The sequence below is a fragment of the Rutidosis leptorrhynchoides genome, chromosome 11 (assembly GCF_046630445.1).
Source record: "Rutidosis leptorrhynchoides isolate AG116_Rl617_1_P2 chromosome 11, CSIRO_AGI_Rlap_v1, whole genome shotgun sequence".
Taxonomy (NCBI): Eukaryota; Viridiplantae; Streptophyta; class Magnoliopsida; order Asterales; family Asteraceae; genus Rutidosis; species Rutidosis leptorrhynchoides.
This window is the reverse complement of record NC_092343.1, coordinates 165,046,551-165,067,903: the sequence shown is the minus strand read 5'-3', so window position 1 is coordinate 165,067,903 and position 21,353 is coordinate 165,046,551. Positions and strand designations below refer to the sequence as shown.

General features: G+C 32.4%; 1 pseudogene; it reads left to right on the top strand.

Moving 5' to 3' along the window:
• LOC139875205 (NAD-dependent protein deacylase SRT2-like) overlaps positions 1-21,353 on the top strand; it is a 61,927-nt pseudogene that overhangs the window by 1,947 nt on the left and 38,627 nt on the right.

Genomic DNA, 21,353 nt, shown 5'->3' with positions numbered 1-21,353 from the left:
TGACGACAATTCAGACAAGAGTTTTAGAATGACGATGTCTGCTTTCCGACTTGTCAGGTACAAATGTTCATGCAAATTCATTTGACGCGAACTGATGATACACATAATGATCCGTCTCAAAATAGGCAAGCATCTCGGCAAAAATCACACCCGGCACTACGAGTCCCGGGTTTCCAACTCCTTTTCTCGTCATCCGTCTGACGTCTTCCTGGATACTCCTCCATGACAGACAAATGGCAAGGCTAAGAACCTGGATGACAAACACGTAACCGGCACCTTACAACCGGTCAAGATAATTGTAACTAGGCATCGCAAGACCAGTCATCATAATCATGACAGTCAAGAAACACTTAGAACGTGTCTAGGCGAAACCTACCCGGTTGGACCGAGAACATCGTAATGCTATAACCGGAACCAACTCACCAACACCATCGTCTCGGTCCACTAAACCGACATAAGGACACTCCCGGGACAAGCACGTTGTCCTGAAACAAGAGTGTGTCACCACGAAGTAGGCACCTCGTCCCGGAATGACCACTTGATCACGAAACAAGCACGCGGGCAAGTCGCGTGCCACATCAGCCCACAAATTTAGGAAAGGTCGTTAGAATATGTTATTCCCCATGAAAGGGACAGGTGCCACGTCACCCCTCGGGATTGACAAAGTTTGTTACAACCATGAAAGGGACATGTGTCACGTCATCATTCCCTCTACAGCATATATAAATACACAAGTGAAATCATTCATTTAAAAAAGACACTGGATGCATAAACGTTACTCTGCCAAAATCAATTGCGATAACGTCACTTCAGTCGTTAGCTTAATTCCGATCGGTGCTCCAATCACCATCCGAGTTAACCCACACTAAGATATTAACTTATTCGATTCCGATCGAATAAGGTTAATCTACTTGATTGTTTTACGCCCTTAGAATCCAGATTCCAAATCGGGGTTCGCACAATTATTGGAGTTAAAACAATCAATTACTCCTTTTCCCAAATTACGCACTCAAACCCGAAATCTCATCACCCATTGCGATTTTGGTTTGATCACGAACGTTACTATGTTTTGGTATTTTTATAGTTTTTTTTTTTTAATTGAGAAATGTACATGAATTGCACAGAGCAACTCATGATGCTGGTGCTGCTACGGCAATTATAGATATTGGCAAAACACGAGTGGACGATTAACGCAAGACTAGGATCAGCCTGTTCTTAAAAAGGATTAATTGGGGAGCTTTACAACAGTGCCTGCATGAGAATAACTATTATGGACGTTACAGATTAATAAGGGTGTACACGTTGACTGCAGTTGGCAGCAGCAATAGAAAGTCTGGGTTATGACAGCAACAATTTAGATAAGAGTTTTGGGATGAAGCAAAGACCCGATGGTACTGTTTGAGTACTGTTTGACTCCAATAACCCGGTCCACGTACAAATCCAACTATTACTATGAACCAGAAAATTTTGATGTCTATCAATTTAACCACTTAAAATAAATTTTCGTAATTTTAAGAAATTTAGATAAGAAGTAGAATAAAAATCTATGTCCTAAAACTAGAATTGCGAGAAATAAGAAAGAAAAAGAGCGCGTCGAAAAAGGTCGAAAAAGAAAAGGGTTGAAAAATAAAAGGCGTCGAAAAATAAGAAAGAAAAAGAGTGACTATAAAACTTTAAAAATACTCGACTAACCCAACCTTATTACTATCACTAACTTAAAATTAAAATTGCAAATTGAGATTACTAATTGGAGTGATAATTGATACATAGGTAAAAGGCGTCGAAAAATCAAAATAAGAAAGTAGTGCGTTAAAACTTAAAAAGGAACTAAAAACTAAAAACTAAAAGTTGCGTCTAAAGATATTAAAGCTTACAAGTAAAACTATATCCCAAATAGCAATATCTTAAAAAGGTACTAAAACTTAAAAAGGCGTCGCAAAATTCTAAAGCACCTAAATTTTAGTCTAAAGAAAAAGCACTTAAGGGATTTTACGGCAAAGCCTAAAAATTTAGAAATAAAAATAACTATGGCAAAAACTAAGTCTTAAAACTAAATACGAACGAAAAATACAAAAAAATTACGCTAAAACAAATAAAAAGGGACAAAATATAAAAATATACTAAAAGTTATAAAAAGTACAATTTTTTTATAAAAATATTATTTTTATATTATTTATTTTATACTTTATAAAAGTATTAATTTTTATATATTAATAAAACTAATTAAACTTAATATTACAAATTAATTAAAACTTAAATTAAATACTAAATTAATTAAATATTTAACCCTAAATACAATTTAATTAATAATAATAAATAATACTCCATAATTAATGCAGATTAGGGTTTCTGTGTGACTCGTGTCAGACGGCTCCGCGAGTCTCGGTTGAACCAGTTCAATACCTCAGCAAGTCGCGGAGGTTGCAGGTCCAAAAGAGGTGCAGGTCAAATTCGACAGGTCAGTTTTTTTTTATTTGTTTTTTTCTGTTTTTTCTTTAATTAATATATTTATATAAATTTAATAAAACTTATATTTTAAAAACTAAAATAAAAATAAAGATACTTTATAATTTTATAAAAAATCTTAAAAATAGATTTATATATATATATATATATTTTTTCGTTCGGTTTTTTTTATATTTTAAATAAAAACAAAATATTTAAATAAGACTTATATTTTTATAAAATAAAAATAAAGAAACTTTATAAAACTTAAATATTTAACAAACTCTTAAAAATATTTATATTTTTGTTTTTCTTTTTATATTTTCGAATATTTAAAACCTATTTTTACAAAAGTGTATTTTTATAAAAGTAAACTAAAAATAAAAATCTTTTTTTATAGCGTTGCGCTTCCGGCTTTTAAGCTAGATTTTAAGTCTTCCCCGACAGCGGCGCCAAAAATACTTGATGTTATGCGAGGTGTATATAAAATAGCTTTATTTTTACAACTAAATACTATTAAATACGATACAATTTTACACAAGATATTTATTTATTTATAGAATGGATATACTTAAACCTTGCTACAACACTTATAGGCAGTGTACCTAATCGTACAGTAGTGTAGTTTTTAGTAAGTCCGGTTCGTTCCACAGGGAAAAATCTTTAAACAAAGCTTAACGCTATATTAGTTTTATTTTATAAAAATACAAATATATATAAGTAATATTATTATTATAAAGGGGGGTTTTTACCGTTTAATGACCGGTTTGTCGATTTTTAAAACTTTAGTCGCAGTTAAACCTAATGTAAAATATTAAAAATAAATATAACTTAATTTAAAGCGTAAAGTAAATAACGATAATGAAATTGCGATAAATAAAAGTGCGATGAAATAAAATACAATAATTAAAAAGTGCGTTAATTAAAAGTGCGATTAAATACAAAAACAATAAATAAAAGTGTGATAATTAGAAGTGCAATTAAATATAAAATAAAGAAAATTAAATATGAAATAAAATAATTATGCTTATTTAAACTTCCGTAATCATGATGTTTGACGTGTTGATTTTAGTTTTATGCCCATGGGTTAATTGTCCTTTGTCCTGGATTATTTAATATGTCCGTCTAGTTTTTGTCCATAACAGTCCATCAGTCATAAATATAAAGTGCGAGTGTCCTCGTCAAATTATCCTTATACCCGAAGTTAAATATTCCAACTAATTGTGGACTTAAACTGTAACAAGATTTTAATACTTTGTTTAATAATTACACCAGGTTATCGACTGCGTGTAACCCAAGGTTTTAATACTTTGTTAACAATTATGCCAAGTGTCCTTGTACATAATTTCACCCCTGTTTTAATAATTCCATAGACTATTAATTCATTCCCGTGTCCGGTTAAATGAACGATTATTCGTACATATAAATACCCCACCCATCGTGTCCGATCGAGTGTATATGGTTATTTATGGGTACGTCCAATTGTAAATCTTTACATTAAAATTAACAAACTATCATTTAGTTAAACAAATATAAAGCCCATTAATAGCCCATAGTCTAATTTCCACAAGTGTCGTTCTTTTGTCCAAACCCCAATTATGGTACAAAGCCCAATTACCCAATTTTAGTAATTAGCCCAACATCATGATTACTTTGGTATTAAATAAGCATAATAATAACTTAGCTACGAGACATTAAATTAAAAAGGTTGAACATAACTTACAATGATTAAAAATAGCGTAGCGTTACACGGACAGAATTTCGACTTACACCTTTACAACATTCGCTAACATACCCTTATTATTAGGATTTAAAATTAAAAATAAAATTAAAATTAAAATATATATATATATATATATATATATATATATATATATATATATATATATATATATATATATATATATATATATATATATATATATATATATTACGTATATAGATAGAGAGATTGATAGAATTAGGATATATTTTACGATCAAAATGCGTTGCCTTTTATAGGAATTTTCGTCCAGGGAAGCTCCGCAACTCGCGGCATTTTTCTTCTTCAAACTCCGCGAGTCGCGGAGTTTGTTTTTACAGCTCACTCCAATTTGGATCCTAGTCTGCTGACGGTTTATTATATAAATATAATATATATATATAATTTATATAATTAATTATATATTATATTATATTTATATACATAGTTAACTTGTGATTTTTAGTCCGTTGCGTCGAGCGTTGAGAGTTGACTCTGGTCCCGGTTCCGGATTTTAGAACGTCCTTGCGTACAATTTAATATCTTGTACTTTGCGTTTTGAATCGTGTACTCTTGTAATTTTGAGACGTTTCTTATCAATAATTGGAACCTCTTTGATTGTATTTTGTACTTTTGAGCTTTTTGGTCGTTTGCGTCTTCAATTCGTCGAATCTGTCTTTTGTCTTCACCTTTTATTATTTAAACGAATATCACTTGTAAATAGAACAATTGCAACTAAAAGCTTGTCTTTCTTGAGGGATTATGCTGTAAAATATATGTTCGTTTTTAGCATTATCAAATATTCCCACACTTGAGCGTTGCTTGTCCTCAAGCAATATAGGCTTGAAATACTAGAATCACTTCTTTACTCGAATCACTTTTTTTTTATTCACACACTTTATACATCAGTGATTTTGATACAGTGGTATAAACAATGATAGTAAGAATGTGGTTTACAGTCCCACATAACTATAAAATTTAGATCCATTAAGGAAATTGGATCTTTATGAAAACATTTGATCATTTGAAAATTCAATCTTGTTTTTACCCTAGATAAGTTTTCCGGAATAACCCTTCATCGGTGTTTGCAAATTCTTTTTGTGGGTTTGGTGGGTTTCAGATTTGAAAACTTTAGCTCAAAACTTGTGGTTTTGTGTCACCCACTTGCTAACCTTGTATTAGGAAAGCAACACGTCCAGTATACTTGCTCCGAATATTACCTTTCGGTAAACTTCCGTCCGGTTGTAAAGGAAAGCGTTGAACAAGCAACTGTTAAGGCAATGTCCCCTGACATGCTTTTAATTATGGTCTATAACGTGTCGGACGCAATTACTATCCTTGGTAGGAGCAATAGTAAAGCTCACCCTTATAATTTTTCGGTCTGGCACAGGTCCTGTCTTTGACCATGATGTGCAATCACCGTTCTTACGGTTGACACCCGAATTGGTTCAGGTGACCTAATGAATTCCAGGTGAATTCCTAGGATTTTACGTTCAATGGTAATGAACGCATTGAAAATAGTTTTTCAGAAAACAAATCGGTTTTAATTTGATCAAAATATTTTCTCGTTCAAGCTCGAGTTTAGATATCATTGAATTCCATGAGTTTGAATTCTCAATCTTTAAGGTCAATCTCTAGGATTGAGTAATATCAGTCTTAAAAGCTGATTTTTGATCTTTAGGGAGATTATCCTTTCTGGGGGTCTGATTCATTAGTCTTATCCAGCTAATTTACACGGCGTCCTCCCCATTTTACGAGACAGATCCTCTCATGGTTAGGATAAGTCTGACCACTTGGCAACCCTGTTTTATGCTGAGGTCCGTGGATTTCCTGCTAATTTTAGTGATGACTTTTCTAGATTTTTCGTCAACCTACAGCTGGTCTGGACGACAACTTCATGACCTAAATCAAGAAGCGCGTTTCTTTTTCGGAAGACTTTACTTCCTTTTAATGATGGAATTGATTCATCGTGTAGATCCATCTTTCTTTCAAAAGTATTACCATAAACCGGGTAAAACTGATTATTTTCGTCCAAAACAAAAGTATTTTCAATTATTTGTACAAAAATATGTGATATATGTTTTAAAATAACTTGGTAAATTTTCCCACACTTGGCTTTTATTTTCCTTTTTGTTCTCCTCAATTCCATTTTAAATGAATTCTAACATTTTGGTTTGTTTGTCAATTTATGTCCTTTCCGAGGTAACAATAATTTCGGTGTTAACACCTAGTTTTATCGTTCATAAATATGTATAAACATGATTTTGAGTTCATTTAATTGAAAATTTTGAAAAATTTTACTAGAATTGGGTAGTCAGTATATAAGACTAGGGATGTTCTTTGTTATCAGAGAGCACTAGATTCTAATACAACTACTGCGTTACTAGTATTTTTAATGGTAACCAAGTGTATAAATAAAAATTTTTAAAATCTGAAAGAATTTAACCCCTTCCCACACTTAAGATCTTGCAATGCCCTCATTTGCAAGAAATCAGTAACAATTTAAATTATTGTCTACCGATGTGTATTTGTTATATCAGTTTCATCTAAATTTCAAAATGCATACAGCGGTTAAGAAACTAACTCTTCTGATAGCAGTTATGGATTTTCAAATAAACCCATCGCACATACTATCAACCATATTTCAATTTGAAGATTCATGCAGTATATATTCGACTACCGAAATTCAATTTCATATTTGCCGAGTATTATTATCAGTTTTAATTGATAACAAATGTCTAATATACAAGATGAATTGGACCAATTGTGTATTGAAGAAGTTCAGAAAACTGGAGATGGAGAACCAAATCAAGCAGCCGTTTTTGACTCACTTGAACTGGAACCCATTAATGTTGTTGATGAAATCTCGAGCCCTAATACAATCGAAGGTAATACATTTACATACATATTTTGAAATTGTTATACGATTTTGAATTTTTTGTGTATTAGTCTCACCTTTTTAATTTTGATCATTAGTTGATTGTATAACCTAATATAATAAGATTAGTGTTTATACATTTGTGAACCAACAAATCTATTTCAAGTGTTGACTTTGTTCATGTGATAAAACAAATTCTAATAGGTGCATCTATTTCAAGTGTTCATTTCTACACACCTAATGGGAGCAGATACTTCATACCTGAAGTTCAAACAACATACAAACCGGTTGTAGGAACTATGTTTAATTCAGTTGAGGAAGCATTAGTGTTGTATTAGGGTTATGCCAAAAAAGCAGGTTTCTCTGTAAGAAAATACACGGCTAAACGTAAAGCAAATGGGGATTTATCTCATAGGTTATTTGTTTGCAACAGACAAGGTAAACCGTATACGAAAACAGGTGTTGATTCATTACAACCGGCTGTACTGGTGGACAAAAGTCAAGAACAGAATGAAAATGTTGAAGGGACGAGTGCGCAGAATATAAAAAAGAAGCCACAACGTCGTCGACGAAACTAGAACATAAAAGTAACAGACTCTTATTGTGTGTTAGTTTGTTATTTTCCCGTGACATTTAATTTACTCTTAGTGTCTGTTTAATTTAATTTTTTTTTGCTTAATAATTTCAAGTAACTGTTCTTTACAGATTTGTATAATATAATTTGCGTCTAGGGTGTATTCATAATTTTGATGTAAGTTGCTAAGATGTTTTTTTTTCTTTGCTTTGTTCAGTAAGTGCATCTTGTTATTTGCTGTTATTTTGTTTGTAACTCAATTCGTTATAGTGATATCAGGTTATTTCGCCAATCTCAATACCCGTTGTGCTTAGGTCTTTGGTCTGTGGATGTTAGTTTAATAAATGTTTAGTACCATCTGTTTTTGTGGGTTTCACTCATTTGCCTTCAAATCCAAAGTTGGTCATTTTATAGTGTTATACAATGTGTTTATTCCTGGTGGGATGGGGTGCATAATAACAAATGGTTAATTAGGTGGTATTTGCTGTCCCTACTAGACTTCAATTATGTTAAATCGAAGATTCCTTTTATGGTCTATGGAGTTTTGATCCACGATAACAAGTGGTATTCAATATGGCATTATTATCATGGTGGCAATCAGACTATCTTTTTTTTTTTTTTTTTTTTTGGTTTTTTTTTCTTTTTTTCTTTTTTAAGGTGATACAAAATATATACCTAAACTGCATTGGCCTGAATACTATTATGAATTTTTATACATATAGTTTGATTAATGTCTATTGGTTTTGGTATAGTATTTTTGTATTTGAAATATGTATCATGTTACCAGGATATGGGATGTACATTAGTAAGTCCAAAAGTTTTATGTTGATCATGATGGTATTTTTCCTTCCTTTTGACATCTTGTGCAGGTTTACTACATTTGATTGTGTTATTTTCAAACAAATAATACACATGTTCGTGTTTTTGTAGTTGAGGACGACACGTTTTTTAGATGCTTATGTTATCAGTGCAGAGTTGGAAAACTCAGTTCAACTTAAATGATCATCATGTGTGGACTCTACAAGTAAACCATGCTCATAAAATGATAAAATTTAATTCATTAAATGAAATAAGTTCATAAAACTATGCTCAAACATCTTACACCCCAAAGTCAGACTTTAAAAACCAAAAACTACTAATATTCTAGTACCATCAAAAAATAACATTACTCAATACTTAATATCCCCTCTCAAGAGGCTTGAGGCTATTTGCATAACTTCTAGCATCCAATAGCACCTTAGATTTTTGTTTGTTTTCATTGGATAGCAATAACTTTCTTTCCCAGTACATTTGTGAATAAAACAAGGAAATTCAACTTAAAATTCCAGTCTGCAACTTCACTTTCACTTATCTTCTGCTATATTTCATCAGCACTTACACTATTCTTACCAAACTGATTCACCCACGCATCCCATATATTATCTGGTCTTCTTTTATACCCTAATGATCTTATATTCACTCCTCCGATGGGAACGCCCAAAATTCCATGAATCCTTTCTTTTGTTACCTTTATCGTGCCTGCTCTTAGTTTGAAGTCTAAATCTTCATCATTAAATTTGACCACCGCATAATAAGTAACCTTTCCCGGCAAAATATTAATATTGAAATTGAGCAATTCCCCAAAACCCATAGATTTTAAGCATTCTTTTTGGACTGAGTTCATTTTCTTTATCGCACTAAACAGCGGCTTTGGAGATGATCTGGTACGAATTGATGGTAGTTTAGACTCATCTTCGTCCACCTGCTTCGAAGCAACGTCTATATTTGTAACACCGTCAACTTTCATATTCTCACCATTATCGTTACTTTCATTCGTTTTTCTTCTACACTTCCTTTCACTTTGCTTCACACTATTATTAGCATCTTCATCTTCAATAAATGCAATACATTTTTGTTTGGGATTTACACTTTTGTTCTTCACATACGTGCCTTCAAATTAGGCATCTCTATGAGTTATCAACCTTAACACATCTTTTGTTAATCATCAAGTATAAACATAAATGTGAACATTTATATAGTTGTTAACAAATATTTATTATTCAGGAATCTAACAAACCTGCAAATTATTTACAATAATACACTCTACATAACGGTTACAAAGCAATTCAGACTACATTCTTTAAATTTCATACAGTACATGCACATATAGCTACTATTGCAGCTTGTTACCATATTAACATCTACAAACCATGTTCACAATTGTGCAAAAAACATGATTAAATAAAAAAAAATAAAAATAATTAACGTAAATTATATGTATTCACAAGTTAACATTATAACAATCTTTGAAATTGTTCATATGTTAACATCACAGTACACTACATATTTCGAACCAATTATAACGTATAACCAAACTAGTAATCTTATCCTTCTTTCACATATGAACATAAAGTCATTATTACATCTTGTTACCATATTACCATATTCCAAACATATTAAAATTTTGTAAAATTCTAAACACATGCACAAATAAACCAAACACATGTTAACAAAATCACATTGAGACACATGTTAACATATTATTAACCAAAAAAGTTTCTTTTACATATACATAACATAGCAACTGTTACATAAATTTACCATATTAACATAAGCTACACAGTTGAATAACTTTCAAAACAAGTTTTAACAGATTGTAAAAAAAAAATTGATAATTAAAAAAAAAAATTAAACTGTTAACAAACCTACATGTAATCTCAAGTAAACACTTTCACAAGTGAACACTTTCACAAGTGAACACTTTCACAATCCATCAAAAAATGATACTTAAAAAAACAAAAACTTGTCAACAAACCTAAATGTAATCCTACCATACACGCATTCTAGAAAACTATATATTTCAGTAACCACCAAAACATTATATTTTTTGGCACATCTTGTTACCATTATAACATTTTCACAACATGTTAACAAGTTTGTATATTCGGAACTCGTCTGCAAAACAATCCAATGATAACAAATTCACATAATTTCACATGGTAACAAATTAAAAAACACATATAATCACAACGTTCATTAGTTCACACGCTGCAAACGTTCATGATCGTAGGTTACTATTATAGGATATACTGTTATTGTGACTTCTAAATACCTAACTTGTTCATAGTTTGCCATAAACACTTACCATTAACATGTTCATAGACATACCACCATCCAAGCAAGCATGTTAATTGATTTTATTACACTTACTATAACTTGTTAACAAACTATCAAATAATAATTTACTAGTCACAATATACTAATATCACATTACAATTAACAAAAAAAAATTTATACTTAATTCAACAACAACTTGCCAACGACTGATATGAACAACAATTAGGTTCCAAACTAAACAAGTAAACAAATCTCGTGTAAACCCCTCTGTTAACTTACTCAGTGACTTTTAACAAATTAACACACATGCAAACACATTATGCATCAACATAAATCATACCTGAAATGTTTTGTTGAGCTTGTCATTTTCTCGCAGAAACATCCATGTCCTTTACACACACTCGCAAAAAAAAATAAAAAAATTTAAAAAGATTAACAAAACAATAATTATATAAAAAACAGCCTACTAATTAATAAATTGATGGTCTGCGATTATAAAATTAACATCACAATACCTTGATTCTTGAACGTTTTCTGGTACAAAATTTTTTGACTTGGAATTAATTGAAATGCTCCGTATCTGGTAGCAGTTAAAATTATCAATTAGATAAAACTGCAATTCGATGGTTATTAAACGAAAGAAGGTTTTTGATGCTGCTCCAGTTAACAATTGCCGGTTTATCATCTTCGATTTTGAAATACAAACCGCTACCCTTTTCCGTGTTAATATACTATTATTTTATTAATTAATACTAAATCTAATCCAATCCATTAATCTAATAAATCTAACGGCTGATACTAGTTCTCAAGGTTCTCACAAATTTATTAGTTCTCATTTGAACTCAACCTTATTAGCAATTAAACAAGTTTCAAATAGCATTATCTCTCAAAAATCAAGTTCATGAATTTTAGACTTGAAAAAGTCCACTTTAATTCTCAAAAATCATGTTTAGGCTCAAAGTTTGGATCATTTAACTACCTAAACATGTTACACTACTTAATTTAGCAATAATTCATGACAAAAAATCGGCCATAACCTGTTTATATCAAAAAGCCCCAAATTCACTACAAGAAATTCGTTCTTTTGCCACGAAATCATTTGTGGCGACAAAAATTTCGCCGCAAACAACCCGCTAAACGACAAAAAAATCCTACTTTTTGACTTGTTGAGTCAAACTTAACTATTGTGGCGACATGTCGCCAAAAAAGTCGCCGCAAATTTAATTTTACATTTTCTTTTCCATTTTTCTTAATAAAAACCTGGTCAAAGGTTGAAATTTTTTAATTGTGGTGACATGTCGCCACTAAACGTTGTCGCAATTGTTATTTTTTATTTTTATTTCATTTATTTTTTTCGCTCCAAATTGCAAAAATTATTAAGTGGAGGGAAAATTTCCCGCCATACCTATTGTGGCGACTTGTCGCCACTAATGTCGCCGCAAAAGTTGCCACAAATTTAATTTTACATCTCCTTTCCATTTAATTATGTAAGACGGTGGTGTGGTGGTGATTTAAGACAACAAGATGTGACGATGTTGTAACAATGGGGAATGTAGTGGTGATGTAAGTCGGTGAAATGAGGAGGTGATGTAAGATGGCGGAATGTGATGATCATGTAAGACGGTGGAATGTAGTGAAATGCGGTGATGATATGCGACGTTAGTAAAATGAGTCGGTGATGTAAAATGGTGGAATTAGAAAGCAATGTAAATTGGTGGAATGTGGTGATGTAAGATGGTAGTATGATATGGTAATCTAAAACGGTAAATTCTGGTGGTGATATAAGTCGGTGGAGTGTGGTGGCCATGTACGATGGTGGAATGAGGTAGTGATGTAAAACGATGGAATGTGGTGAAAATGTAAGATGGTGAAATGTGATGGTTATGTATGACAATGAATTGTGTTGGTGATGTATGACAATGGAATGTGGTGGTGTATGACGGTGGAATGAGGTGTTAATCTAAGACGGTGGAATGAGGTGGTGATGTAAGACGATGAAATGCGGTGGAAATGTAAGACGATGAAATGTGATTGTTATGTAAGAAGGGGGAGTTTGACGGTGACGTATGACAGTGAAAAACAAATCAAGAACCTCTGTAGTGATACAAATCAAGAACCTCTAATGAGTTACATCTTGTCAATTCACGTACCGCATCACTAATAATAGGTGGTGATGTAAGGCGGTTGAATGAGATGATGATGTAAGACGATGGATGTGGTGTTTATTTAAGACAACGAAATGCGATGATAATGTGACATTGTGAAATGTAATAGTGATGTAAGTGGATGAAATGGGAAGGTGACGTAAGTCGGTAAAATGAGGCAGTGGTGTAGGACGGTGGAATTAGAAAGTAATGTTAGAAGGTGATGTATGACGGTCTAATGTGGTGGTGATGTACGATAACTAGAATCTGGACGAGAACGACCAATAGAACGATAAGGAGGACGGAGACGAGAACAAGGACAACCACGGGGGAAAACCCGCAACGTACATTTGAGAGATTTACTAGAGGCTCGAAATGGTGCACTTTTGCCCATTGAATTTGAGGTGGACCATGGTTCCACTTTTATAGCTGTTGGTGACTATGGTAACTTATTTACCTCGAAGCTTGGAACATTGGTTGACCCGATTCCAACTTACTACGAAAGCTGGCGGAAAGTACCTGCACCATTTAAGACAACATTGATCCACGATTTAGAGGTTATATATAGTCATTATATATATATATATATATATATATATATATATATATATATATATATATATATATATATATATATATATATATTTGAACTAATATAATAATCTGATATTGTGTTATAATTTGCAGCAATGTTTCGATTTGGATCATCATATTCAGGGACCCCACGGTGATTCGATTCGAATGGCAATTGATAAGATGTTCGCGAAGCGATATAGTGGAAAGAAAAGCAAGGTTAAAGACAAATACTGGAAAAAACGAGGGGGGAAAAAGAACGCTGCTCAACTTAAAGATAGTATTCCCGAAGGTTCAAATATGGATTTAATTGAATGGAGAAAATATTACGATTTTTATATGGATCCCAAGAACATTTCCCGATCAAATTCAAATAAAAGATGTCGTGCGAAACAAACTCTAAAGCCAAGAACGGGAAGAAAGTCGTTGGCACAAAATCGATATGAACATGTAAGTTGATAACTATATATATATATATATATATATATATATATATATATATATATATATATATATATGCTGACTCTCGTTTTTATTTACATATGAACTAATTTGATTTATTTACAGCGTGATAAATCAACCAATGTCTTTGAAAATCTAATGAAGACGTATTATCGAGTAAACCGTTATAAAAATGGGGAATGGCGTCAAACAGAGTATGGAGAAAATTATGTAAGTAATTAGTTATACTTGATAACATTATTTATATATATATATATATATATATATATATATATATATATATATATATATATATATGTGTGTGTGTGTGTGTGTGTGTGTGTTTGTGTATATATATGTATGTATGTATGTATGTATGTATCTATATGTACATTTATGTATATATATATTTTTTATGAAAAGCAAACAGTTTATTATTATTAATTATAAACAAAAGAATACATACACATACAAACCTATCACATGAATGAGGTGGGATTATGCACAGACCCATAACCCATTTTCAAGTTACATGACCCATATTCACTAGGCTGTATATACAAGTAACAGCAGCAAAACCTTTGTGCGTGTGTATATATGTATGTGTTACAGATTTTATATATAATATCAATTATTTTTTTGTCGTAATTATGCAGCTTTCAATGCAAGAACTTCAGAAAAACAAGCCCAATCTGAGTGAGATAGAGATTATGGCGGAGGTTTTGGGCGAAACACGTGGTTGGAGGAGAGGTATTGGGATGAGAATACCCTCATCGTCTACATCCACGTCATCCACAGCCCAAATGAGGAAACGATATTATACTTTGGACCAGGTTGAGGCTTTACGGGCCGAGGATCAGAAGAAGATAATGAAGAAAATGGAAAAGATATTCCAAAAGAAGATAAATGAACAAATGGTGCACTACCATGAGAATTACACCTCGAAACTCTATGACGCGGTAGGTAAAGGGAAAGAGGCCTACGTATATGACGCAGTAGGTAAAGGGAAAGAGCCTTACATATATGTTGATGCCGAGGACGAGGAAAACCGTGGTAATAGTGACGAAGATGATGGATATGGTGATAGTAGCGATGGTGTATCGGGATCTTTGGCTTGACTTTGGTGTTTAGATTTTAGTATCTAATTCGTATGTTAAACATATGATATTTTGAACAATTGGGTATGTACTTCGTATGTTAAACATATGATATTTTGAACAATTGGGTATGTAGTTCGTATTTTAAACGATTGTAATTTGTGTTATCGGAAACGTTTAGTTTGTAGTAGATTTGTTTCTTTGATTTGTTAGAAAACAAGCAATAACAGGTTTTGTATCTGCGAAGAAAACCCGGCATTTCCGGGTGGGAAGCATGAAAAGCCAAAGCAGGTTCTGCATATTTTTCTATTTGTGGCGACATATCGCCAAACTGTATCGCCACAAATGATAATTTCTGAATTTAAAAATAAATTGAATAAATATAGATATATTCCTTTTTACAACCCATTTGTCACCACAAATATGTGGCCGCTAATAACATATGACGTCAGATAACGTCATAATTGAGTTTAATTCTTCTTTTTTATTTGAAACAAAATTGTCGCCACAATTTGTCGCTGCAAACCATATTTTAGAATTTCTTTTACCTTTGCGGATCTATTGCGGCAACATTTTTGTGACGTATTTGTTGTTGCAAAAGAGGATATTGTGGCGACATGTGGTCTAATGTGGCGAAAAGTTGTCGCCGTATTAGACTAGAATTGTTGTAGTGATTGCTCAAGAACACAAACCCTAGATTACTTAAAATTTGAAGTTTAAGGCTTCTAATCATGTTAAATAGCATCACTCTAGGTTATAAAAGCATAATACACAAACAATTTAAGTACAATTACACTAAAAAGCATCAAAATCGAATTGGGTATAAAATTTGTTCAAGAACACTAATTTTCGGATTAAATGGTGTTTTGGTGTAAAAATTTACCGTTTTCCTTGAGTAATTCCTTGATAGCATCCTTCTCAACATGATTTTGTGAAAGATTTGATGAAAAATGGTCAAAAATTGCGAATTTGTGTGTGTTTTTCGTGTGTATTTTCGCAGTTTTTGTGTGTTGTTATGTTGGGGACTGCTCTGTTCGGCCTTTTTAATTTTTTTTCTCTATTTTTGATTCTCCGCGACTTGCGGTGAAATTCCCCTTCAAACTCCGCGAGTCGCGGAGTTTGTATATTTTTTTATTTTTTATTTTTTTTATATAAAAATCTTAACTTATAAAACAATTAATTAATTAATTTTAAAATATTGTTTCCCTTGTTATTTAAGATGAGGTCGTTTCGGAACGATGTCCTAGTCCGTCCCTCGATAAAATTTTAAAATTTTTCAATTTAAAGCGCGATTTTAAAAGCAAAGATTTTTGAGTTTTTTTAATGTTTTTGGCATACTTTAATTCAATAAGATTAAAAATAATGATAATAAAAGTTCTCGTCCTTCCCTCGGGTAAAGAAATTTCGGTTCAAAGACCTAGTCTTCAACTCACGACGAATTTTAAAAATCATATTTTTAACTTAGCGAAATAAAGTAAATTTTTGTTTTTAAATTCACACCAAACTTAAATTTTATTTTTGTTTTTATACATACAAATTATATTAAAAATATTAATTTTTCAAATATTTGCAATTTTAAATAAGTTTACAATTTTAAATTAATATTTATATATTAATTTTAAAAACATGGTAAAAATAAAATTAAAAATCTTTTTGGCTTTTATCCCACTTTAATCAATCAAATATTATAAAAAATATGCGCCCCTCTTTTCGGTAAAGTAATTTCGGTTCCATAACCTAATTTAACTCATGACGAATTTTTGAAATATTTTGAGTTGTTTGATTAAAGATATTTATACCTTAAGAATAAACGTTAAATTTTGCAGTGATGTAATAAATTTTTGTATGATATCAATAATTTCGGTCGCAAGACCTAATTTTATCGAATATCAATTTAATACTTTATAGCGAACAAATTAGCGTTTATTATCAAAAGGTTAAAAATAAAAAAAAACTGTACAAACTTACCTGTGAAATAGATTTCTTAGTGATATGCTCTAGCCCACTCATAAGATAGTCGGACTAATTGGTTTTCCATGGCTACATAGGCGTAACCTCGAGCATTTAATGCTTTTTCTTCTAAACATATAAACGGTCCATCTCTGCATAAAGTAACAAATTCGGTATTTGAATAGGTTTGATTATTTGAACATTTACCTTCGTGTGACCATTTTCCGCATTTGTGACATTTTTCAAGGTGTCGTGCTCTTCTTTTCGCTGCAGATTTTGATTTTCCTTTACCAAATTGTAACTTATTATCTTCGCATCTGGATTCTTTTCTTACTCCGTCCAATTTTTCTCTGATTACTGATACTAGTTCACTTGGTAGTGTGTCATTATTACGTTTAGTAATCAAAGCGTGTAGCATTAGACCATGGTTTAATTCACAGGAAGTCTTCATTTCGTAAAAACCTAAAAAAAATAAAAATTCAGAATGGGGGGAGAAGACTAGTTCTTTAGGGTCTGCTAGGGAAAGACCATTCGGGTTCCATTTTTGAGAACTACACGAAAACAGAAAATCTAACTTTAACATAAATACATATTATCCTTTAAAGACTTGATTCTCCCCACACTTAGTTAGCTGTGGTATCGAAATTGTGATTAACATCGTTGTTAATTTCCATCGGACTATCTATGTAATGTTTAACTCTGTGACCATTAACCTTAAATTCAATCCCATTTGAATTTATTAATTCTACTGTTCCGTATGGGAAAACTCTTTTGACTATGAATGGTCCAGACCATCTTGATTTCAATTTTTCAGGAAATAGCTTGAATCGTGAATTGAAAAGAAGAACTCTGTCTCCTTCTTTAAATTCTTTTGAACTTCTGATTCTTTTATCATGCCATTTCTTCGTTCTTTCTTTATAGATTAACGAATTTTCGTATGCTTCATGTCTTAATTCTTCTAATTCGTTTAATTGACTTAACCGTAGACGTCCAGCTTCATGTAAATCAAGATTACATGTCTTCAAAGCCCAAAATGCTCTGTGTTCAATTTCTACTGGAAGATGACATGTTTTTCCATAAACGAGTCTAAAAGGTGTGGTTCCAATTGGAGTTTTGTAGGCTGTTCTAAAAGCCCAGAGTGCATCCTCCAATTTAATGGACCATTCCTTCGGATTTGATCCTACGGTTTTCTCTAAAATACATTTTAAAGCTCGGTTGGTATTTTCAACTTGTCCACTTGTTTGTGGATGATATGCAGTGGAGATTTTATGAGTTACTCCATATCTTTTAAGAACTTTCTCAAGTTGATTATTACAGAAATGAGTACCCCGATCACTTATTAAAGCTTTCGGTGTTCTAAACCTTGCAAAAAGATGTTTTAAAAAGTTGACTACAACTCGTGCATCGTTAGTTGAGAGAGCTTGTGCTTCCGCCCATTTAGATACATAATCAATGGCAATGAGAATATAGAGATTATTATGAGATTTTGGAAATGGACCCATAAAGTCAATACCCCAAATGTCAAATACTTCACATACTTGAATGACATTTTGTGGCATTTCATCACGTTGACTTATTTTTCTGGCCCTTTGACAAGCATCACAGGATTTGCAAAGAAGGTGTGCGTCTTTGTAAATTGTAGGCCAATAGAATCCAGCATCATAAACTTTTCTTGCTGTTAGTTGAGGCCCATAATGCCATCCTGTTGGTCCTGTGTGACAATGGTTTAAAATTTTACTAGCTTCATCCCCGAATACACATCGGCGTATTATTCCATCTTGACAACTTTTAAACAAATGTGGATCTTCCCAGAAATAGTGTTTTATATCACTAAAGAATTTCTTTCGTTTTTGGTACGATAATCCTTTTTCAAGGAATCCACATACTAAGTAGTTTGCATAGTCTGCAAACCATGGAATTTCATTATGATCTATCTTCAATAGATATTCATCAGGAAAGTTGTCTTGTATGGCCGATTCATTTAGAACTTCTAATTCAGGATTTTCAAGACGAGAAAGATGATCAGCGGCGAGATTTTCAGCTCCTCTTTTATCTCGGATTTCAATATCGAACTCTTGTAAGAGTAAGATCCAACGGATTAATCGTGGTTTGGCATCTTGTTTCGAAAATAGGTATCTAAGAGCAGAATGGTCGGTATAGACCACCGTTTTAGCTAGAACGAGATATGATCGAAATTTGTCAAAAGCAAAGACAATAGCAAGGAGTTCTTTTTCAGTTGTCGTGTAGTTCGTTTGTGCTCCTTGTAACGTCTTACTAGCATAATATATAGGTTGAAATCGTTTTTCAATCCTTTGTCCTAAAACGGCTCCCATTGCAAAATCACTTGCATCGGACATTAGTTCGAATGGTAGATTCCAATTTTGTGTTATCATGATCGGTGCATTAGTGAGTTTCTCTTTAAGAATATTAAAAGATTTGATGCATTCATCCGAAAAGATGAATGGAGCATCCTTTTCTAGGAGTTTATTCATAGGAGTGGCAATTTTAGAAAAATCTTTTATAAAACGTCGGTAAAAACCGGCATGCCCTAGAAAACTCCTAACTCCTCTAACATTGGTGGGATGTGGAAGTTTAGCAATTACATCTACTTTAGCTCTATCCACTTCAATTCCTTCCTTTGAAATTTTATGACCAAGAACGATGCCTTCTTTAACCATGAAATGGCATTTCTCCCAATTAAGTACTAGATTTGATTGTTCGCATCTAATAAGCATTCGTTCAAGATTAACTAAACATGATTCAAATGTATCACCGAAGACTGAAAAGTCATCCATGAAAACTTCCATGCATTCTTCTATCATGTCATGAAAAATCGCCATCATGCACCTTTGAAAGGTTGCAGGGGTGTTGCAAAGTCCAAATGGCATGCGTTTGTAAGCAAAAGTACCATAAGGGCACGTGAATGTGGTTTTTTCTTGATCTTCAGGTGCTATTGGAATTTGAAAATATCTAGAAAATCCATCAAGAAAACAATAGTAACTGTTTCCGGCTAACCTTTCCAACATTTGATCAATGAAAGGTAAGGGAAAGTGATCTTTTCTGGTGGCGTCATTTAATTTTCTATAATCAATACACACACGCCATCATGTTACAGTTCTAGTAGGAATAAGCTCATTTTTCTCATTTGTAAGGACAATCATGCCACCCTTCTTAGGTACGCATTGAACTGGGCTTACCCATGGACTATCAGAAATTGGATAAATTAAACCTGCATCTAGCAGTTTAATAATTTCTTTCTTAACTACATCTTACATATTAGGATTTAGTCTTCATTGGCGTTGTACATACGTTTTATGACCTTCTTCCATAAGGATTTTATGTGTGCAATACGAAGGACTTATTCCTTTAATATCAAGAATCTTCCATGCAATGGCTGGTTTATGAGCTTTTAACACAGAAATGAGTTGTGATTTCTCATTTTCAGTAAGAGAAGACGATATTATTACAAGTAATTCAGATTCACCATGTAAATAAGCGTATTCCAAATGGTTTGGAAGTGGCTTTAACTTTAATGTCGGAGGTTCTTCTATCGATGATTTATATCGATATCTGTCTTCTTCTTTTAGCATTTGAATTTCTTCTGTTGTTGGTTCATATCCATTAGCTATTAGTGTAGCTAACATTTCAGCTTCATCAATTGGTTCAGTTCCTTCTCCTAAAGAACATTCTCCTGTTCCTTGTAATTCTGGAAATTCTTCTAACAATTCTGCATGTGAATCTATAGTTTGAATATAATAACATGTATCATCTGCAGATTGCGGTTGTTGCATTGCTCTATCAACCGAAAAGGTAACACTCTCATCCTCTATACTTAGGGTCAGTTTCTTACCAAACACGTCTATCATTGCTTTAGCCGTGTTTAAGAATGGTCTTCCTAATATGAGAGGAACTTGATAATCTTCTTCCATATCCAGAACAACAAAATCTACTGGAAATACTAAAGTACCAACTTTAACTAGCATGTTCTCCATTATCCCTCTAGGATATTTTATTGATCTATCGGCTAGTTGTATGCTTATTCTTGTTGGTTTCAATTCTCCAAGGTCTAGTTTAGCGTATAGTGAATACGACATTAAATTTATACTAGCACCTAAGTCTGCCAATGCTTCTATTGAACTAAGACTACCCAGAAAACATGGAATTGTGAAACTTCCTGGATCAGATAGTTTTTCTGGTATCTTATTCAACAGCACTGCTGAACAATTAGCATTCATAGTAACAGCCGAGAGTTCTTCCATTTTCTTTCTATTCGTGATCAGATCTTTCAAGAATTTAGCATATCTAGGCATTCCTGAAATCACAACAATGAAAGGAAGATTTACATTTATCTGTTTGAACATATCCAAGAATTTGGATTGCTCGGCTTCAAGTTTCTCTTTCTTCATTTTACTCG